General features: G+C 30.6%; 1 long non-coding RNA gene across 1 annotated transcript; it reads left to right on the top strand.

Moving 5' to 3' along the window:
- The first annotated feature begins 1,450 nt into the window (after positions 1–1,450).
- Positions 1,451–14,535, top strand: LOC126754969 (uncharacterized). Its single transcript, XR_007666433.1, has 2 exons — positions 1,451–6,207; positions 6,730–14,535. It is a non-coding gene; the product is annotated as an uncharacterized LOC126754969 (long non-coding RNA).
- Positions 14,536–15,204: the final 669 nt, after the last annotated feature.

A 15,204-nucleotide genomic window follows, 5' to 3' on the forward strand; every position in this document is an offset into this window, starting at 1 on the left:
ATTACAACAACTAATTAGCATATAAACAAGTTTTATGTACGCAAGGCGGCATACAGGTGTGTGTGTGTGTGTGGTGAACGAAGTTTTATAACAAATATTCCAAGTTTTTAAATTAGAACTCTTTTGCACCCACTTAAGCAGTGCATTACAATAACATTGCTTACAAAAAAAAAATAGTTTAGCGTTTGCGGTTGAGAGAGTCACCACGAGTGTGCAGAACAAAGTTTTGGAATTATAGCAGTGCCCGCGGGCAGAAAGTTCTTCGTTTCACGTTAAAATTAAAAAGAAAAGTGCAATAGACGATGTACTTAGTAAATCCAGAAATACATACATACATACGCTGTGGAATGCAATACAGATGAAATGATGTGAAAGCTGAACACCTTAAAATAGAGCATAATCCGATAATGGAATTTTTTTTATTGGCGTTAATATTTCTTTTTGCTGGTGAAGGAGTGGAAAATGCCTTCCCCATTAATATAAATTATATTTTACATATTAAAATTATATGCACATATATAAGTTTATAGTTTATTCATCTTATATTTTTTTAATTTGTTGTTCTTATTCATATTTGTTTATTATTAATAAATTCTTTTTAATTGTGAGTAATCTTTATTTAAATATTTTTATTTTCTTATTTTTATTAATGCAGTTTCAATATATGAATTTATATATTTCTTAATTTTTTTATTTTACATTTTAGTTACTTTTTTTAGTACTAAGTTTTTTTATTTAATATTCTTTAATAAGAAATTTTTTAAATTTCTTTTGTTTGTTTTTTACACTTTCATTAAATAATTGTTTAATTTTTTTACTTTTATTGCTATAGTTTTAATATTTGTATATTATTTTATAAAAAAAAATAGTATTTTTCTTATTTAAAATTTTTAGTTAATATTTAATACTATATTTTTTTAATATTCTTTAATAACAAATGTTTCTTTAATTGGTTTTTTTACGCGTTCATTTAAATGTTATTTTATTAAAAAAAAATATATATGTTTTTCAATATTTGTTTTTTTTTTACTTTGTTTTTGTTTCTTTTTTTACGCTATCATTTAAAAATTGTTTATTTTTATTTTTTATTTCTTAATTTTATTACTATGGTTTTAATATTTGAATAGTATTTTATTAAAAAACAAAAATAAATTTATATTTTAAATTTGTGTAATTTTTTTTAATACTTTATTTTTTAAAATGTTCTTTAATTATAAATGTTTCTTTAGTTTGTTTTTTGTTTCTGTTTTTACACTTTCATTTAATAATTGATTAATTTTATTTTTAATTTCTTTTTTTATTATTATAGTTTTTATATTTGAATATTTTTTAGTCTTAACATAATTAAATTATTATTATATTATGAAACAATTATAATTTTTGTAATTCTTTTAAATTTATTTTTTAAATAATTTATCAAATTTTTTTGTTTTGTTTTAGTAACTTTTTTTTAAGTTTTTTAAATTCTATTTTGGTTTTAGTTATTTTTAGTTTATTTTTTTTTTTCTAATGTATTAAATATTTTTTTGTTAGTATTTTTATTATAATTACAATTTCTTCCACATGCAGCCAATGAATGCCAAGCCTTCTTTCCGTTAGAAATTTTCTTTGGAAATTTACTGCAAGAAAGGTTGCATACTTTTAGGCGCCTTGTTCTATTTAGTCATCTAATATGAAATGTAGTGGCTTTTTGAGTTAAGCGGTTACTGGTGTGAAGCGACAATCTGTCCTGGAATGTGGCGAAATAAAAAGATTATAAAGCAAAAATGGGGAAATTTTAGTAAAATTTAAGGTATAAATGTTTTCAATGTTCTTATAAGGATGTTTAAACAAATGAAAAATATTTTTTAAGTTATCCATTATCATATAAATTCTTGTAACGGTAGATAATGGTACTCGCGACACTATTGGAGCTGCAGATTATGTCACGAGCCTTTTTTGACTTCACAAAACATGAAAATATAAACTGTTTTTTATTTGCCAGACTTTGGACCACTCTGAGGCGACTTAGTAAAAATTGATAGACTTTTAAAATGAAATAAATATATGCATGTATGTAAATGATTAGCGCCATGAGGTGAGTCGATTTAGCCTTCTGGGTCTGTCTGCCCGTCTGTCTGTATATACGCGAAGTAGTCCCTCAGTTTTTGAGTTATCGCTCTGAAATTTTGCACACGTAATTTTTTCACTAAGAATTTGCTTATTTATCCTTATCGCCGATATTGGACCACTGTATCATATGGCTGTCATATAAACTGAGCTATCAAAATCAAGTTCTTGAGAGAACTGTCTAGGGTATTCAAGCTTCGGTACAGCCGAAGTTAACTTATTTTTTGGAATGTCGGCTTTTCGGACAATATTTTCGCGGTGTATAAGAAAAAAATGTTTTTTTTTTTGGCCCAGCCTAATGTCCATACCTGTGTAGGTATAGCCGTAATCGGTTGGTTTGGGCTTGGCTGCAAGGTGCAAGTGTCGTGCAACTAATTGCTTTAATTATTGTTTTTTAACTTTTTAGTTTTTGATAAAATGTTTTTCTTGAAAACTAAATGTGTGTATTGCAATAAATTCATTGAAAATCCATAAAAGGCAACAAAAAGTCAAGTTTCGCCAAATTAAATACGTAAAATCTAAAATTAATAAATAAACAGTAACAAAAAAATACTTAAAAAGCATAAAACTAGAAAAGCGAACTAGAGCAGTAGCGATATGAATCCAGTAGATGCGTACAAACTTACATACATACAAACGTATGTGATATTGAAGAGTAATGCGGCTGAGGCGTGGCCTGCAGTAGTTTGAAGTAGTAGATATGTAACTTTTGGCATTGTTTTCGTCCGTCCACGTTGTTAGCTTTCATAAAAGAGAATATAATGAATATAGTAAATAAATAAATTGTAAAATAACAAACAAATCCATGTTATATAATTGAAAATGTTTCTTTGTAAAGCTGAAATGAGAGACAGCAGGCAAACTGAGAGCGGCACATGGAATTCAGAAGTATAAAATAAACAAAAAAAAATAAGAATTATGAAATAGAATAAAATTAACGAATATTTACTTCCCAAAAATGTAAAGTTCCACCACTTAAATATTTCCAAACCCAAACTTTTAAAAAACTAATGTACAGAATTATAAAAAAGTTGAAAATCATTACTGTAAATGCAAAAGGAATCTCCAACTAGTATCTAGAGCATATTAACTGCACTTATTTACTCAAATATATACATACATATATACACTTATATAAGGGCCGTTAGTTCACTGGCATACAGGCCTGCAACATGAATACTAATGCGCACAAACACACAGTTACCTAATGCGTATTTGTGGCTTTGAAAAAAATTCAAAAAATCCGAATACACCGCGGTGTACACACACATACTAACAAACGTAAGATAAGCAATCCAAAAACCGAATTAATATTTGTACAGAGCTAATATCCTGTTCCTGTTGGCCATGAAGATCAGTCTTCCTACGATAAGACGCCGTTCAGCAAATGAAAATATGCAAATACAACCCTGCTATATATTTTTAAGAAAATTTTATGCGCTATAAAACTAGTTTCGATTCTTTAAATTGGCTGGAATTGTAGTGATTTGTTGTACATTTGATTATATGAGTTTAATATCGGTAATATTTTGTTTTGGGTTCAAAAGTAGTGGCTTAGACGTCAAAAGGACTGGACTTGCTTGTGTTTCTTTACAAACCCAAGAGACTTCAGTACCGGCCTAAAGCGACAGTGTTTAATTTAATGTTCTTTAGAACTTTTCGATTTATCAAGTTCGTTTTTGAAAAAAACATTAAAATTTCAAACTTTTTCGAATTTTTCTGTTTTTCATTCATTTAAAAAAAATTCTGTTCTCCCTTTGGTCTTGCTAACAAGAGATCTTCGGCTGCATTTTATCTCTCATATCTTAACATTTTGATTTAATCTCCTGACCTCGCCACTTTTCTGGTAAATACTAAAATATTGGAAAAACTGAAAATTTAACTAAATTTAACAACAAAGTTCTAAATCCATTTGCGCTGTATCAAGAGTTCGCATCGTCATTACCATTATGGTTTCAGCAAAAATTCAAGACAAAAAAGACTTTCTTCTGATGCGCCAATTCTTATGTGAACTCAATGCATGTCATTACTTGAAAATTCATTTGCATTCATGTCGCATCAATGAACATTTTCCTTTTCATTTTTTATTTGAAAAGATATTTTCATTTAATTTGGCACAGATTATTGATTAAAGTAGCGCTACGATCTCCGAACAAATTGCTCAGATCGGATCACTATAGCACTAACTACCATACAAAATGACCGATGAAAATCAAGATAAATATCGTTTTACACTTTTCATGCTATAAGAAATGCACCTGTGAAGGGTATTATAACTTCGATACTAACGAAGTCAACATTTTTTCTTGTTTTTTTTTTTATTAAAACATTATTAAATTTATCTTCATCTTAATATTTATTTTGATGGTCATTAATTTTGATAACCTCGTTAAGTCGTCTAGGTAGAGATCAAACTAAGTGTTCCAAAAAGATTTCTTCAAGCTTGTTCTCTTCCTGTAAAGCTGCAGTTAGGTCGAGTTTGCTTTGAATTTTTAATTATCTGGGGGTTCTCTTCCATTTCTTTCACAAGTGTTCAATGGGGTGGAGGTCAGGACTCTGTGGAAGCAGGTTTAGTAAATTTGGATATTTTTAAAAAAATTTTATAACAGCGAAAAAACATTATTATAAATCGAAAGTTTCAAGTTTAGCAGAAAACTCGCTCCTCTGTAAACACTTACTGTCCTTATTTTTAAATTTATTTTTAAAATTTTTTATTATAATTTTTTTGTTTTTTCGTTGATTTTTGACGATAAATATCTCTTAACTTAATCGAAAATTCATATAAACCGTTTTTGTTCAGCAGAAAATTTTCCACAAAACTATAAGCGTTGCAATTTAAAATGATGTTCTCTCATTGAATTATAAAATTCAAAAGAAAAAATAACAAATTTGCCTTAAATTAGTCAAACTTCAACCATTAATATTTTCGAAACAGTTAAGTTAACGAAAAAACCGTAGAAGTTCATTTTCCATTCAGTTTCCTATAAAACCTATGAACCGAAATTTTTTTTAAAATAGTTGGAAACGAGATAGAAATTTTTTATCTGATAAAAAGAAAAAATAGAAAACTGTTGGGCGCACAGGGTTTGTGCGGAAAGTAATAGGATTGAGTCGTCATGGAAGGCATTCTCCGGAATAGCCTTGAGCGCCGAGGTGCATGCTGCTTGGATCCCCTCTCTCTTTTCAAAGTGGCGTGTGTCACTCGGGAGATTGCCTCTTTGCTTCGGGATCATACTCAAAGATCCATGACTCGTCACCTGTGAATACGTTCTTCAAAAATTGGGGGTCACGTTCACACAAGTTCAAATATTCTTGGCACACTTCCATTCGCCGCAATTTCTGGTCGTCAGTGAGCACTTTTGGGGACCATCAAGTGCTCCGTCACAATGTTATGACCCACATAGTTTGATAAATTTCACATCTGGGCAATTAAGCGAATACTTAGTTAAGGTCTGTCGAAGTCGCAGGTCCCCCAGCACGGTCTTTATCAGCGACTCTGCCCGGTCCTCCAAAAAGGCCTGGTGTTACCGAAACGTACCACTTCTTGCTAAAACAATATCTGAGTAAATCTGCTTGAAGATATCAAAAGTTTCTGTCGCTGATTTACCGAGTTTCACACAGAGTTTAATCGCGTACCTCTGTTCTAACGAACGCTGCATTGTCGGCGTGCACCACTCACAGAAACACGTCCCGCCAAAATGTTTGTCTTGACTCTCCACCCCTCTACCGAATCCAGTCATTTTTCTTTTTCAACCTGATCCCGTTTTTTAAAGCAGCCAATGTCATATTGAATAGTAGACCGGTTTCTGAACAATATTTTAGCTATTTTCCTGTAAACCTACAACTAACTTAGGGTCTTCTTAGGTGTATACTTTAGTTCTGCAAAAAAAAAGGTAAAATACACAAGAAAAAATCTCGTCCCCAAAGTCAAAATAGATCAGATGAGAGCGCTTTAACAATCACGTATAACATAATTTTTATGGTATCGGGTTTGGAACTAATTTACGTTTCTCTCAAAATATAAGTCTTCAATAATAAGCATGTAAGTGAAAAAGTATTTTCACCTGCTGTATCATGACTTTAGTAGCACACTGTATTGTAACCACATTATTCCTTAAGGTTGGTACGCAGCTCTCAAGTAATTGCTCAAGAAAAAAAATGCATTATTTCTCAAGTAACTTTGACAGCTGGTTATGCATTGGGAATGATCTACATTAGAAGAGCAAGAGAGAATAAACAAAGAAAACAAACTTTGTGCGTAATATGTATGTGTGTATGTGTATGGCAACATAACTATTTTCATAGAGATTTAAGAAATGTTGTTGATGACTGGTAGGTTTTATACAACATTTCAAAATGGAATATACTTCATAATAATGATTTCAACTAATTTAGGATGAATTTGACGATTACTTCGAATTTCCTTCAAGAAACAATTGTTGATTTGATGTTTCTTCGCAAAGCCAGGTTTGCCATATTCACATTTTACTGAAAAAAAGTATCAAAAATTAGTACTTGATTTCTTGAGAGCTGCGTACTAGCACAAGTAAATTTATGGCAGGAAAGTTTCTTGACCGTTTCTTAAGCGTTTTTTTATATGAAGTTTTTACGTTTCTTGAGAGCTGCGTACTAAGCTTTAAACGAAAATCAACCTGCATGAGAAGTTTACCAATATATTTATTGTGGAACGTTTTGACATTTGATAAAAACCAGAAAATCAGTTGATCGATGCCCAAGTAATTACAATTGTGACAACCTTACTTTGCCTTTAATTGGGAATTAAAAATATGAGCTTATTATATGTATAAGTAAGTGAGTACTTTATTGTCTACTTTTAGGTAAAAATACAAATAACGCCAGAGAACTAAGAGCAGCTTGCAAAGCTTGCTTATTCTACCAAATTTTGGTTTTTAAAAATTTTTAAATACAAATTTTTCATTTTTGTTAAAAAGGCCACTACCTTCTTCTTCTTTTGATAAGAGGTTTTGAGATTAACAATTTAAAATTATGCATACAGGGTGCCCTTCGGTCTTAAACAATTTATTTTGACCATTTTATGAACAAGATCAATCTAGAACCGCCCTTATCGTCGACATCTACCTTTACTTTTCCGGGCATCTCGTGCAGTGTCATTCGACACAAATGTTTGCTTTGTGCATACTTAGGATTGATTGCATCCATTTAGTTTTTCGGATAATCCCACAAAAGGACTTAGATGGATTCAAATCTGTATATCTGTATATCTGGCTGGCTAGTCAGCCCTTTGGAAAGCACACGTCTAGAAATTTATCTAATTTAAAGACAAATCATAAATTAATAAAATTATTAAATAAGTTAATAATGTTACTTTCTTAAAATTAACTTACAAAAAAAGCGAGTGACATTGTGTAGCTTCTTAGTTCTGTCTCATTCTTCATAGAGCGGGTTTTTGATAAAACAGTTATTTTTCAGTTGGGTTATTATATCCATTATTTGTGACCAAACCGAATTAAACTCATACATTTTTTTAATTCAGTTTTTAATTTTATTACATTTTTTTTAACTCGTCAAAACAAGGTCCAAGCTCTTCTAATTAGGTGCCACAAATGAAGAAAAACAGTAGAATGTGCAAGATTAAAATAGAAAGAAGCAATGCTCTGTGGAATATGTATATTTTGGTGTAATTCTCGCACATTCCCGTGCAATTGTAATTGAAATACTTAAAGTACCTTAAGCCATTCGGCATTAAAACCTTTTAATATAGAACAATTCATAATTCGAAAAACGTAAAATAGTTGACTTTAAACATTAATTAATTAAATAAATAAAAACAACAAATATATAAGAAAATGCATTACAATTAATTAACAGTTAAGTAATTTTATTAACTAAAATACCAATACGATTACATATATAAACCACTGAACTTGATGTCAAATACAGCAAAAAAAGTGTAAAAATTGCAAACAGAATTAAAACAAAAACACCAATTGTGTAAATTTTCGGAAATAAGCAACTTTTAAAAAATAATAAGCTTTCTTAAAAAACTAAAAAGTTTAACAATATTTCAGATAAGCAAATACAATTAAGAGAACAATTCCATGCGCACTTTTTATTAAACACACACAATCACATAGCGATATTGCGGTACTTGGTGCGTTACGTTTACAGACAAGCATTACGATTACAATATTTTCGGCGCAAAATAAATGACGACAAAACTTGTTGTTTGAAAACTACGCAGTTCGTTTGAATCAGGGTTGCAAATAATGCACTAACAGTAATTGAATTGGTTTTTCCATTTATTATTTTTTATTCTGCAATCCCGACTATTTTATTATAATTAAAAATAAATTTTTGATTTTTAACACCACACACCGGATTAAAAAAAAAATTATTCCAAATTTGAATGAAATATTTAAATTATTTTAAATTTTATTATTTTAAAATTTATATTTTTATTTATATTTTTATTAATTTAAAAAATTATAATTTTAATCCCAAATATCTGACTGAAAAAAATAAAATGTTTATATCATTTTTAAAATTTAAAATTTTAATTTACTCTGGGCATCAAATGAAAGCGTAAATTGTATACATATGTATATTACATACTTGCGCCCTCAGATCATTTACTTCCCAAATTTTCGCTTAAGAATAAATCCATAAAGCATTTCATGAAGATGCACCGATATGTAAATGATCAGTTGAAGTAAAATTTGCACTTATTATTTATGCGCAAAAACTATTTCCGTGATCTTCGCTGGTGAGCCTATGAGTGCGCGTCAAATGAAAGTATAATTTTAGTTCTGGTTCATTTCTTTCAAGGTTAAACTGAATTTTACTACAGATTTAATAAATTTGCAATTCCTAAATGAATTTCTGTTAAGGTGAATATTTTTTAGTTCTGTTCTTAGTTAAAAACACTGAATAAACTGAAGAAATACAGAACTTTATAGAAGAAGATGGAAAGAGAAGTGAAACGTGTCGAAAAATATCTGAAAAATATTCCAATTTTATCGGAGGGGCAAGAAATATTTTTGAAAACTTCAAGAAAAAGAAGACATACAAGACTATACGGTGGAGGTCCCAAGCCTAATTGCTATACTTGCTGAGCGACTTATACGAAGAAAAGTTGCTGGAAACCCTGAAAGACCTTGGGTTTGATCGAGGAGCTGTTGATTTTTCCAACAGTACAATGCAAAGGAAACTACGAACATCTGGTTTTAAAAACTACAATATGTCGCAAAACACGACCAATGATTTCCATAGTGAATAGGAAAAAAGACTAGGCTGTGCAAAACTAAATCTAAATATGCCAACTACATTTTGGGATGAAGTGATTTGGTTCGATGAACTCAAATTCAAGGTAAGGAGTTCAAACGTGTCAGGCGAGAGTGGTGTAAACCTTCTCATTGCTTAAGGGGTTACATAGGTTTCCTCGGGTAAAAAACACCCTTTTATCAAAAAGTTTTTTCATATAAAAATGAAATGTTTTTTATTGTTACAAAAATACACTATTAAAAAAGAAATTCTAAAGTTTTTGGAAAAAAATATTATAAATTCGGTCCGGTGACCCCTCGGAAAAAAGATGCGCCCGTGTTGGCAGGATAATTTCTTACAAGATCATCTAAAGTGAAAAAATATGTATTTTAGTTAAAACCTTAACTTTGAATTTGGACGAAGGAAACAAAAACTGAAAATTGGATTTTGGCTAGACAGTTTTACAAAAAATTAAAATTTCAGTGAAAATTTCGCCACATTTTTTTTTCAAATATTTGTAATCAAAAATAAAATTCATCAAGTCTTTAAGAATTGCATCTCAAAGACTTGTTTAAATTTCATGAAGATCGGTTGAGTAGTTCTCGAGAAATTTAGCCAACCAACTTCACAAACACAGTTTCGAGAAAAACGCGTATAAAGACGACGAACTTAGCCCAGCTAGCCTCGAGCACACAAGTTCTCAAGGCTGTATCTCCGAAGCTATTACACGGATCAACTCGAAAATTTAAGACAATATATTATAATATTTTGGAGGTGTTATAAAATTTAAAAGACAATATTTAAAATTGATTTTTTGAAACCCGTAAACTCATGAAGAAGAACCCATGTAACCCCTTAAAACCACAGCGCATACAAATATCAGTCAAGCATGGAAGAGGTTATCTCATGGTTTGGGGCTGTTTTTCAAAATACGGTGTATATAGTTTAGTTAAAATCGACGAACGAATGACGGGTGCTTCCTGTGTTGCCACTCTTAGCGAAAATTTGACAATAAGTGCAGAAAAATTGAATTTGGTTTCGTTTAACTTCCAACAACATAACGACTCCAAACGCAAGTCCGGTCTGTCTACCCGCTTTTTTGAAGAATGCTTAATCGAAAAACTAACCTGCCAGCTAAGTCAGCGGATTTAATTCCAGTTGAGGATTTGTGCTAAATTTTTTATTTCAAAATACCAAAAATCAGCCGTACAATCTTGGAATATCGTTTCTTAGAGATGAAGCGTCAATGGGATAATATTCCAATGAAAATATTAGAAAATTTGTTTCGACGCATGCCAAAACGTCTTCGTGCTGTAATTCAGAGCAAAGATGAGAATAGTAATTACTAAATTTACTTTTCACCAAGTGTTTTGCATTTTTTCAAAGTTTTTACTTTTATTTCACCACCTTTTGTTTAAGAATCCCTATTTTGAGGGCGAGGTAATTTTTTTCTACTCCTGGAAGAAGATATCTTAATTTATAATTTCTTAGTAAACACCTATGTATTTTAATAAATCTGCATGGAAATAACGTAATACCATGTTCAGACAGAAAATTTAAAAGATTAGATTATATTTAAGCATTTCATAACTCAACAGTGTTCTCACTGCCGTTAGAAAGATCAAAAAACAGCTGTTATTGTCATTCAAGAATTCACATCGCTTAATATTTATCAAAAGAAAAGATTGTCATATAGTATTTTGAAATAAAAAGACGGCGTTTTTTAACATTTTCCATATAATAGAAATAATGGATGCATTTTTTCATTTGTTAAGTCGATTTTCAGATGAAATTAGATTCATTGCTTAAAAAAAATTTGTTTGTTTACATTTTTTCCCTTTGTAGTGTCTAAATCAGCTGTGATAATGTAACAGATTTCCAGTGCTGACAAGTAGATTGCGCAAAATCAGAGTCGCACAGAGAGATTTAGCGTGGATCAGTTTCAAATCATTTCAATGAAGTGATTTGGAACTGTCATTTTTGTATGGCGAAATCTTGATAAATTTTTAAGATTAGTGGGATAATCCATTCAACAGCCGAAATCGTGTGATTAAGTGTCGGTCTGAACATGGTATAACGCGAAATTTATACTTTCATTTGATGCCTAGTGTATATATCATCAGTTTTTAATTCTGATTTTACTATTAAACCATAAGCTTTAAACTTTTACTTTGGAATCAAAAAATAAAGTTTTAAATTTTTGATGCCAAACATCCTGTATTAAAAATATGATCTCGTATTAACTTTTAGTACCAAGATCGGAATATAAAAATGAAAAACCTAATTCGGATAAACAATTTTTGATTAAAAAAAAGTTCGTAACCCTAGTTCGAATTATATTTTTGTCTGCAAACTTGTACCATACACAGGTCGAAATATACTACTATAATTGTAGTTATAGTTGTGATCGATCTATTTAATGTTCTTATGTAGTATAATTTTTATACACATATGTACATATATTTTATATACATAAATCTTTGTAATTCTGCATCCAATATATGTACATATAGTTCATGGGTATTCAGAAGTGATTCATTAACAATTAATATATTTTTGGATTAAATCACTTTGGAACCATTTATTAAATAACTAGTATTGAAAAGCTGCAGATCAAAATATGGAATATACGTAACGAACCACAAGTCACACTTTAACAATCAATGTTCGACAACTAGTCGAAATGGTCATCTTTTGCTTTCACACAATCGCTCAAACGATTCGGACATTGAGCAAAGGTACACGCATAGTTTTCGTTGGTATTGACGAAGCTGCTCGAATCAAAGCTGTTTTGAGATTCTCCGAATTTCTGTGGTCCATGTTCTCCAACTTTGACCACAAAATGTAGTTCCCAACTTCCAGAGGACCCATCATTGAACATTTTTTGCGTCTTTGAAAGCTTTTGTGTAGATTTTGTCGTTTTGATTATTGTAAACTGCCTCAACCGTAACAATTTTTTCATCTATAAAAAAGCTTAATTTAATGTTGAGTATAGTTTTTCCTTAAGCGAAATTCATTATTTGAAGTTTTGTGCAGAGAAATGGAAAATTCTAATTTTTATTTTAAGCCACCAAGTCAGTGGGAAAATCTGCAGATATTGCTTAATTTTTATTTGTGTTTAGTTACTTAACTAAATTTAAAATATATAAGATACATTTATATACATTTTAAGTCGACAGGAAAATAATAATATTTTATAAAAGTAGTGTGACTCTTTACTTTTCTTTAGCTTAAACAAAAACAGACATATCAATGAAAATGCTTTGTACACATAATTTGAGAAACTTTCTTAATTTATTTTATTAAGTTTTATTTTTTATTGTTTTTATATTTATGGAAAACAAAATTTTGAAGGATCATATTAACCATATATGTTATAAAAACCATGCTTTAACTTATTTAAAAAATGCAACATTGCCAGAAAACAAATAAATAAAAAAGCAAAAACAGTAGAAACAACATGCAGCAAGCTAAGCTTTAAAAACGCACACAAATTGCGTCACGTGGTGAAATTCCAGCTGTAAAACATTTTTAAATTATAGAAACAAGCAAACCAGTATGAGCGACGGAGAAACAAACATAAAAACGAAAATATTTATTGCCAGCAATTATGCTACAGTTGTTAGATGTGCGATTACAAGCGTACTGTTATAATAATTTATAGCAAAAACTACGATTCTCTCAATGAAACTAAGTTAACAGGTTCCCTGTCCAATGTATCACATGTGATACAAAATTATTTTCTTGTACCATGTGTACGGCGTCCATGTATCATATATGAACAAATTTTTGGTTGATTTGAAATAAGTTTATTAACAGCAGAATGTCTAGATCCGTAATAGTGGTCGGCATTTCATAGCAAAATTTTGCAAACTAACTTCACACGTACGCTTACGCTCTATCGTTCAGTCGTTGTCGAGCCAGCAACGAATTAACATTACGCAGGACTATACCGCAAAACCAAATATGCCCTGCGAGAAATATTTTATGATTCTAAATGCCTTTGGTGCCATGCAGTGCCTTTTATGTTCCACGTCTTTTAAAGATAATAGGGAATATATCCTTAAAAGACATTTTGTTAATTTTCATTATACTCTTAATTATTTATAAAATTTGCTTAATTTTAATTACAATTTCTCACTGGACTACTTTTTTTTCGTGCTCACCAACACAGTGACAGATCCTCTCATGCCGACCACTGATCTGTAAGCAAAGAACTATTCAACACTGTACGAAAGAGAGAGAGCGAGCGAGAGCGCACCAACACTCTGTACAGCTGTAAAATTGTAAAAATACCGTTTTATTTAGATATTTCATTGTATAAAGCGAAAAAGTAAAAAAAAAAATCATGTGAATTAAAGAAAAAAGTTCAAAACTTCAGCAAAACTGACTACTTAAAACACACTGCAATTCTTTGAAGAACTTTTGGCTGCTCTCACCGAATGCTGCCAATGATTTCACACTCACAAGTAAGTTGTAAAATTGCATACCTTTACATACTTACACACATACATATGTACATGGTACTTATAACATACTTGTAGCTCAGTAACTGTAAAACTACGAAAGTAAGATTTTAAACTAAATAGCAAAAGCGATTATTTAACCACACACATAGAGAGTAATAGCTAAAAAATGTTAAACTAACTGTAAAGCGGTGCTCAGCAACCCCACTTACATACATACATATATACAAAACTCACATAAGTACATACTTATATAAATGCCATATGAAAATTATGTACTGTTATAATCACTGATAGGTTTTGACTTGCATTGCTGTATTATTACACCCAACACTTTTTCCTTAAATTTACCGTTATGATTACATTAATTCCGCCAACCAAGATTATTTACTTCTAATTCTAGTTAAACTCTTTCCGAATTGTTAACAAGTCTTGTAAATTAAAAAAAAAATTAAAAACAGCAAAAATTTACAAGTTACTAAACACTTAGTATATATACACATAGATTATATATTCTATCTTTACATAACATACATACTGAATATACTTAATATACATAGAACATACATACAAATGTAAGTGAAGCTGCGCTGAAGCGAAAGTGGTGCAAATGCAAGTGATAGACAACACTTTGCACTTTCTGTGTAAACAAAATAAATTAATTACATCAATAAAGTTTTATTATTAATACTTTAGTCAGAACAGAAAAAAGAAAGAACACACGACTTTGATTTCAAGCCAAATGTGGGAGGATCTACCAAAATGACTGAGGATTTTCAATGGTTAGCACTCGCTAGCAGAAGTGGCCAGTCCTTCTGGAAGGCTTTAAGGGGTAGGAAAGACATATTATAAGAAAGGTGATGTATTTCGAGGTTTCCTACTTTTACAAAGAAAAAACACAGAAACTTCAATTTGGATGGGAAACGTTTATTATCGTACGAAAGCATTTATTTTATAAAACATTTATCTTTGGCAATTATTTTTGAACATTATCTCTTTCGTCGCGGCTACGTTTCAGTTGAGTCCAATTTTCGATCACTCGTTTGAAAAGCCTGAATGAAAACGGGATTGTCCGTTTAGACTTTAGACTTTACATAGGACGTTAAATTATCTCCTTACCGAAATCTTCTCTCAATAAACCGCCAACTTGTTAAAACCAAATGTTGCCGGGATCACGCGATTCGATTTTAGGCATCAAATAGTCGGTTATCATGGCGCGATAACGGTCGTCATTGACGGCGATCATTTTTGAATGTCGCTTGGGTAGGTTGAGCGGCTTCAGTTCTTGCACAAGCTTTATCTTGTACGCTTTCAATTTAATATCAGCTACGGCTGTTATATTTTTTTCATTGCGCGCTGGTCGAGGTCTGTTCGTTCGGATATTTTC

This window comes from Bactrocera neohumeralis, chromosome 4 (assembly GCF_024586455.1).
Source record: "Bactrocera neohumeralis isolate Rockhampton chromosome 4, APGP_CSIRO_Bneo_wtdbg2-racon-allhic-juicebox.fasta_v2, whole genome shotgun sequence".
Classification (NCBI taxonomy): Eukaryota; Metazoa; Arthropoda; class Insecta; order Diptera; family Tephritidae; genus Bactrocera; species Bactrocera neohumeralis.